The sequence below is a fragment of the Pocillopora verrucosa genome, chromosome 5 (assembly GCF_036669915.1).
Source record: "Pocillopora verrucosa isolate sample1 chromosome 5, ASM3666991v2, whole genome shotgun sequence".
NCBI lineage: Eukaryota > Metazoa > Cnidaria > Anthozoa > Scleractinia > Pocilloporidae > Pocillopora > Pocillopora verrucosa.
In genome coordinates this window covers 16207880-16220199 of record NC_089316.1, presented here as the reverse complement: position 1 = coordinate 16220199, position 12320 = coordinate 16207880, and the positions used below count along the sequence as shown (strand labels likewise).

The following is a 12320-nucleotide window of genomic DNA, read 5'->3' as shown; positions in this document are numbered from 1 at the left end:
ATCTATTTTCCCTTCTTTTTCTGCACGCCAGCCCCAGGGACTGCCTTGGATCTCTTGACGATGGAGGCCGCAGCCACGGCGGCCGATGGAATTATTGCGTGTTTAGAGCGCTTACGACTCACTGCCAGCAGTTGGTCGAGGGAATCAGGTGGTTTGGACGAGGAGGAGAAGCTCAAAATGTACAGGGAGTCCCTGCATTCCATGCTTCCCGACTCCTGGCTACCAAGATCACTGGTCTCTACATTAATTCCATTTTCTTTGACTACATTAATTCCATTTTCTTTGACTACATTAATTCCATTTTCTTTGACTACATTAATTCCTTTTTCTTTGACTACATTAGTTCCTTTTTCTTTGACTACATTAGTTCCTTTTTCTTTGACTACATTAGTTCCTTTTTTATTGACTACATTAGTTACATTATCTTTGACTACATTAATTACATTATCTTTGACTACATTAATTTCATTTGCATTCTCCATACTAGTACTACTTTCTTCTGTTATATTTTCATCATTATCTAGTGTTACATTATCTACAACTGATTCATTTTCACTTTCGATGCCATCCATACCTTCCACCGCGGCAAGGAGGGAAACGCCCGATGGACCACGGGTCACTTTGACCTTGGGCACGCTGGGAGACCCCCCAGATGAAACATGACTATCTTCGGCATCCATACTATTTATGGGCTCAGTAACTTCAGGGACATCGACTTTGGCCGAAACTGGTGGGGCCACAATGGGCAGGAAGAGCTCGGCATCCACCAGGGGGGCAGTGTTGGCCAGAATAGGACCATCCCCCCAAATGCGCCCACCCCGGTGGGACAGACATGCACAAGCCAGATGACTGGCTTCGCCACACTCCCTGCATTTCCTGTTATGTTGACAATCCGCGGCTTTGTGGCCCATTGTTTCGCAGATCAGACAAAACAGAGCCATTCCGCGATACCACACCCGAGTAGGATAAGAGTCTACAAAAACTTCAGCAGGGATTTGCTGGGACAGGGACATTGTAAGGATGCGGATGATGTCGCCTCATTCTCCATGATGCAGACAAAACTCAGAGAGAGATGACTTATCCATTATAGAATGGCCATACGATTATTATTATCCCTAAGGCTGTTGATATTGAGGGACATCCGTGAAACTGTCATGGCAATGATGATAAAGGAACAGTGGAACACTATTACATAATTTTGGAAGAGACAGAGTTTGCTTGTGCCCTTTTCCTTGGGACTCCCACTTAGGGGGTGTAAGTAGCTCTTTTCTTTAATTGAGTCACACTCATGGCGGTTGTGGGCATGACAACCCATTTGGGGGACTGCCTCAGCCGAGGAGGCCTATGTGCAGCCATTAAAAAATTGTCAATGGAAGGAGAAACTCGGGATGTCTGCACCATCAGTGTTGTTAAGCCCAGTGCTATTATTATTATTGCTATTATTTAAATCATAACTATTTGATTCACAATTTGTTTCACAATTTGTTTCACTATTTGTTTTATCATTATTTGTCACGATTTTCATTTGATAATAACTTTATTGATACTGCAGAAATAGATCAGCTAAATTTAAATATAAAGACAGCTGGTAAAACTTGCGTGCAGTTTAAAAAATATTTCTAATTAGTGTTAGCAATAAAAAATATTTAGAACTAAAAGATAAGATTTGGATACAATGGTAACATATATATATATATATATATATACATATATATATATACATATATATATATATATATATTATGAGAGGAAAAAAGGACGCAACTACATTTCCCGACAAGCCTGTTTCGTGAATCGCTTCACTCTTCCCTGAAGAGCATCGAATAAAAGTCAACATGTGCTTTTTTGATGTCCTCCTGGGAGACTTCAGTGCCATTTTAATCGTAAACTGAAGAGATGTGAGATCTCTGAGCTTTAATCTTTTGCAAATTAAAAAAGTACCGGCTGGGCCGTTCGCCCTCCTCTTGCCATTGTGCGCGGCTACGAATCATGATCCCTTCGATCTCTTTGACGCGAAGGGCTTTCAATTGACGGACGGTGTCATCCCCATCAACTAGACGTCGATGGAGACGAATTAATTAATTTTTTAGGAACACTTTTTCTTTACATAAACGTCTCCGCTTATTACAAGAGAAGACGATCGATTCCTCTTTGATGGACAGTTTCAAGAACTCCCACCAATCCTGGAGACTCGTGAAAGACGGTAAAAAACGTAAATGACAATCAATCAATTTCTCAATAGACGTACAGAAATCCTTATTTTTCAGCAGAGAATTATTAAAATTCCAAACACCCGGGCCGCGTTTGAACCCGGTGGGGATATCAAAAACAAGAGAAACGAAATCATGATCGGAAATCGGACAAGGTGAGATGTCACATTCAATGCTGGGTGGCAACAAATCCCTAGAAATCAAAAACTTGTCTAATCTACTCCCAATAGACCGAGACGAATTAAACCACGTAAACTCTCTGGAGGCAGGATGCAAATTACGCCAAACATCAACAAGAGCAAAATCATTTTTCAACGAAAAATTTATCTAAGGCATTATCGTAGCAATTAAAATCTCTGATGATGATCGCAGAAGACGGAATAAAAAGATCGTGAGGAGAATCAAAGAAAATGTTTCGCTCTACAAGATTAGTGGGAGCATAAATATTAACTAAATTAACATCTACATCGTTGCTCCTGACCAACAAACTGACAATACAACCGTGTGAGTCTTTTTTCCAAGAAACCATTCCGTCTGAACATGTCAACGAGATCAAAGTGAGGACACCCCCCTGTCTACCAGAGGCCGGAGACCAAAAACTTCGGCCCGGCCATCTGCAAGACGGGGACTTAATAGTAGATTCTGAACTAATTAAAGTTTCCTGAATGAAACAGACATCACAATTGGAGGTCTTGATCAAATCGAATAAAAGATTGTAAGTAAGGGAGTTAGCAAAACCCCACATTCACAGTTAGAAGCTTGAAAGGCTCAGAAAAAAGAGTCACACTCAAAAACCAAAACACTTACTTGGGAGCTTTCTTAGCTTTACTCTTTCTTTTCTTAGCGCGCTTCGACGAGGAATCCGAAGATTTCCTCTTTAAGTCCGTTACAGTTTCCATGTCAGATTCTTGAGATTCAGGCGGAAGGGAAGCAGATGAAGAAGCAGGTGGATCGGGCGACAAAGAACGAGGTTTTCCAGTTACAAGAGCAGGCGAGGTTGGTTTTCGAGTACAAACAGCAAGGGAATTTGAAAGAGAAGAAAGACAGGCAGGCACTCAACGGGGAGGTGGTTTCCGCGGGGCTTCGGAAGGAATTAAAAGGCCTTGAGAATCTAGAATTTTAGGGGACGGAGAATCGTCGGAAGAAGAAGGCAACAGTGTAGCAGTGGAAGGCGGGTCGAGAGCAGCTGGAGCAGATGTTGGTTCTTCGATTTCGGCATGTTCGATAGTTCCATCCGATGCGGGTGGGACAGAGACGAGAGGCCGTATTCACTCATTCCATCATGTGAGGATTCAATGGCCACATCGCTATTCTCGTCTGTAGAAATGCCTTGGGTACAGGGAAAAAACCAGGAGTAGTCGCAACCAATGCCGCGATGTCCTTCTTCTTTGCATATACAACAGAGCGTCGGCAGGTTACAATCTCAGGCCTTGTGGCCGATATTGTCACAGTTGAAGCAGATTTTGTTTGGGCACGCATTACTAAAATGCCCAGGAAGGTTGCACTTTCGGCAAGTGGGAATTTGGGAGGTATATTTGATATAGATCTGGTATTTGCCGAACCGCAAATAGTTTGGTATGGGTTTTATTATGCGGACGTGGTAGTGTCGCAGCCCGTTGTGAATATTCAGTGCGAGGGAATGTTTTCCCCGTCGATAGTGGAGGACCTCGCAGAAAGGGGTTAGACGTTTGATAATTGCGAGGTCCGAGAGCTCGAACGGCGCGTCATAGATAGTTAAGAAAGTGAGCGGTTTGTCGATGTCCTGGAGAGCGTAGTTTTCCGAGTTAATTTGGAGGGAATTTAAACGAAGGAATTTTTCTTTGGCTTCACCATTTAGTTTTCGTTGTAGACAATGGATCTCGGTGTTATCGATGTCGGCGTTAACCAACACATCGAACACAGGTCTTGCAGTAGTAGTTTTGCTCGGTGTGAAGAAAGCACTCTTCGGCCATTGTGGCATGGAATTTTCGTTAGAAGTTGGCGCTGTATGACGCGGCCGTTCCCCAAACGAGATTGTGCGTGCAGTTTGTGACGCATAACTCTCACCGTCAACAATACTTCTATCTTCATTTTCACACGTGTTTCCATCACCAACGGTCATCTCATTATCCACAGCAATCTGATTCTCCACAGGCATCTCATTAGCGATCGTCACAGGCATCTCGCTATTACCAACTTCCGTCTCTCGAATGAAAACTATATCGCCCATGAACAGAAAAAACTTACAAAAATCGCACTTAGCAAAGTAAACAAAACACTTACTTGCTGACTTCCCTGAGGAGTGAAGCGATTCATGAAACAGGCTTGTCGGGAAATGTAGTTGCGTCCTTTTTTCCTCTTATAATATTTATTCTGCTCTGCTTCAGTGTATTGAGCAGTGTTCCACGCGAAAATCGACTTGCAGACCTCCTATATATATATAAATATCAATCATAAATAGTTACTACATGACTCCAAACAATCACCTGCAAAGAATGTATCATGAACGGTGGAGTTTTTACAGGGAGGAGTATGATCGGAAATTGTGTTAAAGAGCTCGCTATGTTGTTTATTATACTGTGCAGGTATAAAAGTTGAATGGGTGTGGTTTTAAATGCATTAAAACGTGTAACAGGGTACGATAACATTCTTGAATACTCCGTCATTTTTATGTGTTGATGTGCTTTAAAGAATTAGGTATGTATCAATAGTCTCTTTTCTTATTCAATGAGACGCAAATAAGTGGGCAAACTATTCATGCACGCCATTCTTCTCTTGATGTTCTCAACATGAGAAAAAATCTCATTAAGTTTAATTAGCCTGAAGAACATAGGTACTTTCTGTGCGTTTCGCACACCTACCATCACGGTGATTCCTGTTTGGGTTGACAAAATTGGCAAAAAATGATGGAAACATGCATTTGTGATAATTGTTTTTTTTTTGTACCTCCTAGCTCCTCAATTCGTTTTTGCATTTCTACTATAGTAGCTTGATACTCAGCCTCCATCTTTTTGTACAGTTCATTGGATCGAACCTGTTCTTGGGCAGCTTTGAGGTCACTTTCAATATGTTTGAACTTTTTGGTAGAACTTGTCTTCTCTCCCTTCCCGCAGGCAGTTTTATTGGTTTCCTCTACAACTTCACAGCACAAGAAGGCAAAGGGACCCGCATATTTTTGTCCAGAGTACCCCAAAACCGCCTGACTAGTTGCCTAGTTACCAAGACATTGAGGCACATTGCCTCGAACCCCCCGATGCTGTTTCTTTATGAAATCCTCAAACATTCTATTCCTGACTGCATCTACTTCTTTGTAACAGATACTCTCTTCCTCACTTTCTATCGCTTGGCAGTTTCCACACTGACACCTTGTAATAAGTAATCAGTAAAGTAACGAATTTTTTCATGACGTTGAATAAGAGAAATAGAGGGCACAACTTGTTTGATTGTTTTCACCATAAGAGACAGTTGTCAGCCCCATTGCTGTCACAAATATGAGAGACAACTCAAACTTGAGGCTATAAACAAGGTACAAAGACCACAAGTCAACAATAAGTTATTATGAAGACTGTTCAATTCTACACGTGCAAACGCTATTTTTCGCTGCATCGTGTTTCAAAGAAAAATCCAAGAAATCTATAATTGTTTGCCAAATTCAACACAGGAAAACTTAAAACCCATTGAATCGCATGGAAACATGTATAATCCATCCAATTGACCTCCACAACTGCATTATTTTCAGTCTGAAACCTAAGCTTTCAAACAGTATAATTAAAAAATTATTGTACTCACAATTCATCGCTTTCCTGATTGAGGTGGCTGTGGCACGTGGGCTCTTGATTCTCTTCTAACTCTTGCCCTGTATTCTTGGTTCATCCTGGCGGTTGTAGCTAAAATTGTCTCAGTGAAAACACAATTAAAAAGGATTTACTTTAAGTAAATCACTATTTACAAAATAAAAGTGCAGAACAGGTGTGGGCTTGGCCCTTACTAACTATTAATTAGCGGAAAAAAGTTCCCAAAAGAGTCCAGAACGTTAAATATTCCTACAATTTTAACTAGTGTAACTAAATGAATGGTTAAGCTAACTTTAGAGAACCTGCAAGTACTAAAGCAAATATTTAGAATAACTTAGATGGGTACAAATACTTAAGCTAATACTTAAAATAACTAGTGGACCTTAAATGGGTACAAATACTTAAGCTAAAATAAGAATAACATTTACTTTCCCAACAAGCATTTCTCAGTCCACTGTTGGGGATAGGTATGAAAGCAATGCTTGTACTCTAATTGCATTAAAGTTTGGGGCTTGCTGCCTCCAGAATAACTGAGACATTTTTCTACTCTGGGATCAACTACCTGATAATTAGTTCAGTTCCTTTGTCAATGCCATCTGTAATGGGAATGAGGTATATGATGAGTTATGCTCGGATACTGCTGTTTATTTTGATGTTGAAGATGTCATCAATGCTGCAGGAGATTCATTTAATGTAGAAGCAGCTGATTGAATAGTTAGGGTGGCATTATCATCATGGCAAATGATCCCAAGAAGGCTATCACTGAATACTCTAATTGCTTGTTAAGAAATTGCAACCTCACCTTAGCAGTGGGTACCCTAAACTGGGTAAAATATATATCATGATTAGTTTCATTGTTACAACAAACAGGAAAATCTTGTATTTCAATTACTGATAATTTGTAAATAAGCTACATGTATTTTCAATATTAGAAGAACACAAACTGAATTATTTCTGCAATGTCAGCATAGCAATGTACAGAAATAGTTGCTAAAATAAAATGTAATTAAGACTTGTTATCTGAGTTATCATCTTTAGCAGACAGCAAGCAATAGCCCGGGAAGGAAGTTTGTAGTCGACATTAAGGAGGGTGATCGGACACCAATTGCGAGATGGGAAAAGCAAGAAACTACTTTCCCTTCTTTTTCTGAATACCAGCACCAGGGACCGCCTTTGACCGCTTTACAATGGACACCACAGCCACGGTGTAAGATGGGATTATGGCTTGTTTCAGTGCTTTCAAGGAATCAGAAACCCCAGCAGAGGAAGAAAAGCTCGAGATATCCGGGGAGTCACTACACTCTATACCCCCAGAGCCTTGACTTCTGAATTCACTAATTTCATTATCACTAATTAAAGTAGAATTATCGTGAGTATTTTAACTACTAGGATTAAAGGAATACTCCACCAAATTTTAGCATTTACTTAAAATGTAGACTTTTTGCAAAAGCAACTACTGGAAGAATAAAAAGTTCCCTAAAACCTTTCATTCAGTTAAAATCTTAGGTGTAAAAGTGCCAAATTCACTCAATTCAAGGACTGAAAATTGAACTGGCTCCTTTTTAAACACGTGATCCATTACATAGGAAGGAGAACTAAAAAACATTTAAGTGATCGTAATGGAGTTCAACACTAATGATTCAAGTGGTTCCTCTTTGGGTTCATCCTTGGTGATCAAGAGTGCAGACGCTCAAGAAATGCAACCATATTTGTTTGAACCTTACGACAGTGAGGCTAGTTCTGACTCTTCGAATGAATCAAATGAGGCCAATCCATTCATGCAATTACGAACCACAGACTGGTAAGCAATTTCAGTGACTTACAATTTTCGCCTCTTGGTGAAATTTCTTCGTTTCTTCCTTCTAAAAGTGAAGTGATCGTTACATTTGAGAATTGCAGCAGTTTTTGGCCCTAAAAATGTAGGACTTAAGCTTGAATAGACCAGCATTTGTTGATGACAATAAAGCTATTCTCTCACATTTGCTGTGCATGCTACATATATCTTAAGCTTGCGTAATTACTCCTTCTTTACCTCTTCAACTGCACCATTGAAGTTGATGTTCGAAATTTTAGGTGTAGGTGTGCAAACTGTCAGAGACTGAATCGAGTTCTCAAATGTGTTTGCTGTTGCGAAATTGACTGTTGTTGCCAAAAACAATGAAGCAATCGAGGCAGAAGGACTGGCCGAGCCACTGGTTTGTGTAACACAGGACCCTGGGTTGCAGGCTGTTTGTTTGAATCATTGGGTTCTACAGACAGCATGGTATCAGGCAGCAGTAGAGGGACCCTTATGAAGGCCCTCAGCCCAAAAAAAATTGACATATAGCCTACAGGCAGTTGGCAAGATGGTGTTGGGATGTTCTAGGTAAAGAAATATGCGTGACCTTCCTGTGCTGTGTATTGTATTCGGGCCTGCTTTCCTCCCCTTGGTATCAAAGAACAATTAACTTTCGAACAGTTCCGTTTTGCAGACGAACAGTTCTCTACTCTATTACCCTTCTTGTTGTTGCTTTTATCAAAGAAATTTTTTGTAGGAGATGCAAAGTAAGAAAACTATACTATTGAGTGGAAACTTTATTAATCATTTACAGTTAACAGATAATCAAATTGGCACGATTAATTACATATAGGTTGTGATGAACACCCACAGAACTATTTTGTTTGATCCAGTCAACCAGCAAAATATATGACTGAAGAAAATTATCTTTATATATCTGTACTTGGGACCTGTCGCTTGGTTTACAATAGTTTGACTCAAATATTTGTCCTGCATATCGTTTTTAGATTAGATTAAGAAAGCGTAATGAAGATCTGAATCACCTGTTAAATCTTGATCTTAGAGCATTCACAGCAGCCTGTTTGTCAGGGTGGTCATACTCAGATGATAGGGATGGTGGAGAGGCAGCTCTCTCCAACACAAAGCTCTCAAGGCCTAATATTACCTGAAGAACAGTTTCTCTCAGATCAGCCAAATACCCTCGGTGGTGTTATAGTATAAGCAATGAGTTAACACAAGCATCACATTTTTTTTCTTTTTTTCTCATTTGTTATGGATTAATTTGAAGAAATGTTACCAGTTCTATGCGAAAATGGATGCTAGTATGATATATCTTTTAATAGTTAACTTATTAAGTTAGTTGACTCACTAATTCCTTCTTGTTTGGCCACTTACCATAAGAACATTTTACCAGAATCTTCTTGACAGTATATTCACCCTTGTGTTTTGGAAAAGTGATGTTCACCTGCTTAGTTCCATCCATCGTTGATGCCTGCTCATGATTACTATTTTCATCGTAATGCAGGATTGCAGTCTGTAACCTGAAAAGACAAGTCTGTTTTGGATTATTTTTTATCTTGTGTGACATAACTATTATTTTTAGGAATTTCTGGAAAGTAGTAAAGCCTTCAAGTTGTTTTATTACCAAAGTTATTAATTGATGTGAATTAGATAATTTTGATTTTAAATTTGTTTATGGTTGTACACCTGCTTGTCATTCCATGGTAGTAAAATGCCAACTTTTTGGTGGCAAAATGGTTGAGAACAGAATGGAAGGCCTCTAAGGAAGAAGTTGCATGCTTCCCAGACATCTGCCTTATGTCTTTCAACAGGGAGCCCTTTGTCAGCAACTCTGTAAGGTGTTCATAGGGTGGCGTGCCTACAAAAATAGATTTATTGCATTTTTCTCAGGCACTGGTTAGTGAAATCCTTTGTAATAGCTAAAGGTTACTGAGTGCAAGAAACAGAAATGAAGATACTGATTGCACATTTTAGAGAGGTGGGTTGTTTCTACAAATCAACTTTTTGTTTCCTTTGGGACTGTGGTTTGTTTCAGGTTAATGGTAGTTATGTGTTAAGTGTACAATGCTATGTACCTGGCTTGAGCCATTTCCTCTTCCTCTCTCTGCCAGGTAGTCTCCTAGGACACATTTAGGAAACAATTGGTTGTCATGCCGAGTGCCAGTTTATTAAGTGGTTTGTTATGGACAGCCACTTAGCGTCTTTGAGGTCAGGCTCATCATCATTAGTTGATGAGACACACCAGAACATGAGATTGATAATGCTCTTCCATTTTTTAATCTATGTATAGGGGGGCTTCAACACACATTTCATGGCCATCAAAAAGTAGAAATAACATTAAAAAACATTGGATATACACAAAGTTTCACACATTGAAAAAGGAAAAAGTTTGTAGTTCACTGGGTTTAAATGTTCCTATTTTCCTTTGTCATGAAAATGAAAAACACTAATCCTTAACAACAACCCCTTCCCCTCCACCTTTGTAAGGGACCTGCATAGGGTTTTCTAGTGTAAATGTAACCTACCTTTGCCGACATGCCACCCATCAAGCCGGTATTTAATAGCAGGCTATGTTTCCCTCATGTACTTTCTTATTTGAACATGCCTGTCTGTTATGAGGGAGTTAATAGACAGACCCTCTCCAGTTAGAAATGTCAGAGATCTTGAAAGCCCCTCCTTCTTCATTTCACTTGAATTTCTCACTTCGTTGCTCTGAGGACAACCAAAGGAGCAATAAGTCAAATGCCAAGCATGGTTTTGGGTTAGTGTACTACGTAAGCATTTACAAATCTGAACCAACTTTGAATCAACAATCTTGTTTTGCTCAACATCCATGACTGACTATGTGCCGTACTTTGCTGAATGACACGGACTATCACAGTGGCCATCCCCCCCCCCCCCCCAAGTATTAACTCTCTACCTTGGGCCTTGATGTTTCCAATAAGGTTTGACTGCTGAACTTGATACATCTTTTGTACTGCAGGATGTAAGTACTTCTTTTGGTGCATCATAAATGTTGAGTAAGAAATTGTGGTGAAATTCATAAGAATCAAAATATTAAGCACATTTGCTATGCTAACCGTGGCAAAGAGTATGGAAGAGGACAGCATGATATTACCAATTGGAATTGTCCCAACAGAGGGTTGTGAATCCCACTTCCTAATAAACGAGGACAAAAGGCATTTCTGCATAACTATTATTTTAGTACCACTTCTTGATTCGATCATCCTTTCACATTCTGTAAGCAAATGGGGCAAAACTGGAATAGGCCAAAAAGCGATGATTCTGACATGAGGAACAACTTTTGTTTATGGGATGGCACACTTCAGGGAGATTCTCTGTATAGAACAAAATTAGTGATTAACCATTTACCACCACCACCAATCGTTTGTAATTACTGTACAACTTACTCATACAAATCGTCGGTATTGTTGTTGCGATCAGAAATCTCGTCAGGGTCAGGGATGTAGGAAGGGTCATCATCCTTGACTTCACCTTCTTCCTCTTGATCTGAATTTTCCTCGTCACTCTGAGCTAGGTTGAGATGATGAATTCCTTGAGCAAAGTGCATTGTGTGCCTTGACTCGTTACTAGAACAGATGTCTGACAACCTGCCAAGTTATTTTAGCGTATGATACTTATGCACGCTATACTTATTTGGCAGAATGGCTGCATGCCACGGTACCAGACATGGGTGGAATACGCATCCACTAACACCTCAGCCGGAATTGCTTTAGACCGGGACATTGTCAATATATGAGACCCTGTAAAGAGATTAGGCCTCCCAGAAAAGTGTTGATTCTTACAAAAAAATTATTTTTCCATAATGGTGTAATTCCTGACACAGGAGACCATCATCCCCCTCGGCTGGGTAGTGATGTACATACACCAAAGTGTTAGGCCAGTCCAAGGGAGTGACACTATGCTCAACATTATCTAGCATAACCAATCCCTGATTAATCAGCCTATCTTTATCAGTGGGTCTTTAAAAATTAGCTGAATCAGACTCTGGGAACGAATTGGACAGCAGACAACTTGCCAAAATCTACCACCTCTTCAAGTAAAGAGAGCACATGTGCCTTCTCCTGAGTGACAATTGCCGCCGGAGCATGCACTACGCAAGTGTTCGTACATAAGAATACCACAGCAGAGTCAAAAGGAAAAGCAAAAACAAAAAAGGAAAAAGGGCCCAAAAAAGAACCCAAATAGATGCCCCAAAGGGCTGAGCCCCCCAATTCACTACACAGACTCGGAAGGGTGATTCAGTACAAGCGCAGGTAACTAGGCTAAAATGCTAAACACCAACAAAAACCAGGAAGTCCTGGCACACTATAAACTGGAAAAAATGGGGCAAAAAACCCTCAAAGGCCACATCCCAAAGGGCCGAACCAAGTCCAAAAAACGGGATTTTTATATTTAAGGTGAACAGCCAGGCTCCCCTGGGGGCAGTGCAATGCCTGCCCATCTACAGACCTACTCCAACCCCTGGCTGAAAGTGCAATGCCTTAGGGTTGGGTCCACCAAAAATCGAGGGCCACC

At 40.3% G+C, this 12320-nt stretch overlaps 3 pseudogenes; 1 reads left to right on the top strand and 2 right to left on the bottom strand.

Moving 5' to 3' along the window:
• The first annotated feature begins 7602 nt into the window (after positions 1-7602).
• LOC131773535 (uncharacterized) lies at positions 7603-8531 on the top strand (annotated as a pseudogene).
• A 268-nt stretch (positions 8532-8799) lies between these two features.
• Positions 8800-10318, bottom strand: LOC131773534 (uncharacterized; annotated as a pseudogene).
• Positions 10319-10338: 20 nt separating this feature from the next.
• Positions 10339-11352, bottom strand: LOC131773533 (uncharacterized; annotated as a pseudogene).
• Positions 11353-12320: the final 968 nt, after the last annotated feature.